The sequence below is a fragment of the Protopterus annectens genome, chromosome 1.part2 (assembly GCF_019279795.1).
Source record: "Protopterus annectens isolate FY-2018-M chromosome 1.part2, PAN1.0, whole genome shotgun sequence".
Classification (NCBI taxonomy): Eukaryota; Metazoa; Chordata; order Ceratodontiformes; family Protopteridae; genus Protopterus; species Protopterus annectens.
Genome location: NC_056727.1, coordinates 161,636,040 through 161,640,482, shown reverse-complemented (window position 1 = coordinate 161,640,482; position 4,443 = coordinate 161,636,040). Strand labels below are relative to the sequence as shown.

General features: G+C 37.7%; 1 pseudogene; it reads left to right on the top strand.

Moving 5' to 3' along the window:
• Positions 1-533: 533 nt before the first annotated feature.
• Positions 534-1,783, top strand: LOC122792339 (annotated as a pseudogene).
• The last annotated feature ends 2,660 nt before the right edge of the window (positions 1,784-4,443 follow it).

The following is a 4,443-nucleotide window of genomic DNA, read 5'->3' as shown; positions in this document are numbered from 1 at the left end:
GGTCAACAGAAATTCCTACAAATGTATTTCATCGGTGATGGCAATGATGAATTGAATGCACACTGCGGAATTTCTACCGGCATACAAAGGTCCATCGTTTCCAAACTGCAAGAGCTTCTTCACGAAAAAAACTATTTAGTGCGTTTGTTCAAAACAGCAATTGACATGATGCCATCTGATACACACAAGATTGTTATTCATGCTGACAAAATGCCTGCTGGAGAACATGTGTGAAGATTCAATGCTCCAACTATAGACAAAGTGGCAATTGTTATAGTTGGAGATCAATTCCAACCTAGAGATATTGTTCTTCATTGGAGAAATGATCAATTGACAACATTTGCAGAAACTCATCGATGCTATGATGCCCTGCAATATCCAATCATTTTTTGGGATGGTGCCGATGGATATCACCTCAAGGTTAAGATGATAAATCCAGTCAGTGGCGAAGAAACAAATATGAAATGCAGCGCAATGAACTATTATACATACCGATTAATGATTCGAGAGAATGAAGACAATCACATTTAGAAATGCCGTCAATTGTTTCACCAATACATCGTAGATATGTATGCAAAAATCGAAACAGAATGTTTGATATTCATCCGTTTGAATCAGACCAAGCTTCGCTCTGAATAATACGTTCATTTGTGAGATGCAGTTGTAAATGACGGTAATACAACTAACGTTGGAAGACTAATGATTTTGCCATCTTCATATACAGGCAGTCCACGTCATATGCATGAGTACGCTCAAGATGCAATTGCGTATGTTTGTCACTATGGGCGTCCAGAACTATTCATTACATTCACATGCAATCCAGCTTGGGACAATATACAACAGCTCTTACTTCCTGGGCAATCGCCAGTGGATAGGCATGACATCACAGCACGTGTTTTCAGACAGAAGCTAAAATCTCTGATGGATTTCATGGTAAAACTTGAAGTGTTTGGCTCTGTGCGCTGCTGGATGTACTCAGTGGAATGGCAAAAGAGAGGATTGCCACACGCACATATACTAATCTGGCTCTATAACAAAATCACTTCAAACAAAATTGACAATGTGATATGCACTGAAATACCCGATGCCGACATCGATAAGGATTTGCATGAAGTTGTGATGAAAAATATGATACATGGACCTTGCGGTACACTGAATCCAAATTCACCATGTATGATAGACGGAAAATGCTCTAAGCAATATCCTCGAGCATTACTATCCAACACAGTTACAGAAAACGATGGATATCCTTTATACAGAAGAAAATCAGCAGAAGATGGCGGTAAATTAGCAACCATACAAATGCGAAACAGTGACATCGAAGTAGATAACCGGTGGGTTGTTCCATATTCACCTTTGCTATCAAAAACATACAAAGCACACATAAACGTGGAATACTGTAACTCCATTAAATCGATCAAATAAGTACGTGAATAAAGGCAGCGACATGGCAGTTTTTGGCATGCAACCAGAAAGAAGTGATAGGAATGCGGTCATACATATCGATGAAATCGCACAGTATCAGGCTAGAAGATACATAAGCAGCAATGAAGCTGTATGGCGAATTCTTTCATTTCCCATACATGAACGAAGTCCAGCTGTTGTTCACTTAGCAGTACATCTAGAAAATGGACAACGCATTTATTTCACAGCTGCAAATGTGCAACAAATAGCCCTGAATCCACCGGCTACAGCATTAGCTGCTTTCTTCGCGTTATGTCAAAATGACGTGTTTGCGAAAACACTGCTGTATTCGGAAGTATTACACATGGAATGCGAGTAGAAAATCATTTGAACGATGCAAACGAGGAGACCGAGTCGATGGACAACCTGGCATATTCAAAGAAACTACGATAGGCAGACTGTACACCGTGCATCCCAATCAAGATGAATGCTTCTTTCTTCGCATGCTGTTGGTAAATGTGCCCGGTCCAACGTCTTTCCAGCAACTGAGAATTGTCAATGGCATTACACATGCCACTTTCTGCAGTGCATGTCAAGCTCTGAATTTATTGGAGAATGACCGACACTGGGATGTATGCATTAATGACGCGTGCAATACGTCACATCCAAATCAAATTTGTGCATTGTTTGCAATCATTTTGACTGCCTGCTCTCCTTTATCTCCAACAGAGTTATGAGAGAAATATAAATTGCACATGACTGAAGATATTTTCCATCGAATACGCAAGGAAAATTCAAATATGAACATGGATTTCACAGCAGAAATCTACAACGAAGCATTGATAATGATTGAAGATTTGTGCTTAGACATCGCGTTAGACATCGCGAACAAAGTTCTCAATCAATTGGGAATGCCATCACTGAATCGATCTGCTGCTGCTTCATTCAATGTAGAATTGCATCGTGAACAAAATTACAACACGGGTGATCTTTTGTTGTATGTGCAATCAAATATTCCTAAGCTAATGCTTGAGCAAAAAGGCATTTACAATCAAATAATGCAAACTATCAATAACGGGGTTGGAGAAATCTTCTTCTTAGATGTGCCAGGAGGAACTGGTAAAATGTTCCTAATTACACTGATTCTGGCAGCAATTCGATCCCAAAATGGCATAGCCTTAGCATTTGCATCATCCGGAATAGCTGCAACATTGTTACCAGGTGGAAGAACTGCTCATTCCACTTTGAAATTGCCATTGAACATGCAATTCACTGAAACTCCCAAGTGCAACATTTCCAAAGCATCATGCATGGGAAAAATATTGCAGAAATGCAAACTTATTGTTTGGGATGAATGCACAATGGCGTACAAAAAATCACTCAAGGCTCTTGATCGATCATTGCAAGATTTGCGTGGAAACATCACACCATTTTGGAACGCATTAATATTGCTTCCAGGAGATTTCAGGCAAACATTACCTGTACTTCCTCGATTGACACCAGCAGATGAAATAAATGCTTGCCTGAAATACTCTACTTTGTGGCGACATGTAAAGACGATAAAATTAACTACAAATATGTGTGTCCAGCTGCAAAACGATCAGCTGAGATATTCTCAAATCAATTGCTGGGAATTGGGAACGGAAAGGTGCCGGTTGATCTGACCTCAGGACGAATTTCATTGCCTCATAACTTCTGCAATTTAGTGATGTCAAAAGAAGAATTGGTTGAAAAAGTATTTCCCAATATTCAAACCAATTATAAGAATCACGATTGGCTGACTGAACGAGCTATTCTTGCGACCAAGAACAGACGTCTACGAACTTAACAATATTATTCAGTCTAACATTCAAAGCGAGGCAGTCACATACAAGTCCGTCGGTACTGTTGTGGAAGCAGATGAAGTGGTTAATTATCCAACAGAGTTTTTGAATTCACTCGATCTGCCAGGGATGCCTCCGCACGTACTGCAATTGAAAATCGGTGTGCCAATTATCATGTTGCGAAATATCAACCAGCCAAAGCTTTGCGACGGCACGTGGCTTGCAGTAAAAAAATTAATGAGCAACGTCATCGAAGCAACAATCTTGACAGGACCTTTCAGAGGTGAAGATTTCCTCATTCCTCACATTCCTATGATTCCAATGGGTATGCCATTTCAATTTAAGAGATTGCAATTCCCAATTCGATTGGCATTTGCAATCACCATCAACAAAGCTCAGGGCCAATCTTTAGAATTGTGTGGTTTAGATCTGCACACGGATTGCTTTTCACATGGACAATTATATGTTGCATATTCTAGAGTCGGCAAACCAGACAATATTTATATCTGCACAGACAGTGGAACAACAAAAAATATTGTATACCCACAAGCATTGTGAAATTAAACATATTAGAAACGTGTGCTTTCTCTTTTCTTTCTTTTCCATTTAACCAGACTGAGCCACAGTAATATAAATATATATATATATATATATATATATATATATATATATATATATATATATATCTATATATATCTATCTATATATATATATATATATATATATATATATATATATATATATATATATATATATATATATATATATATATATATATATATATATATATATATATATATATATATATATATTATATATGTATGTATATACACATACATGTGTATATATCTATATCTATATGTATATATATATATATATATATATATATATATATATATATATATATATACATATACATGTGTGTGTGTGTGTGTCAGTGCAGGAAAATATTCAGCCCACTGGCATAGGGTCAAGGAATCTGTCTATGCTGATGCAGACCTGAGACTTATTGTCTCATTGTTGACTTGGAACTCACAATATGGGAAACCACAGGGCTAGCTGGGAGAAGAGAGAAGGTTTTGCCCCATAGTAGAATCAATCTCTGATTGTCTGGGGAGTAGACCAGCACTATGGTGTGATGTCCCTAGAACGGGTGGCCATCAAACATTTTTATAGTGCATACATGCACACATACAAATGTACCTTTATATGCCAG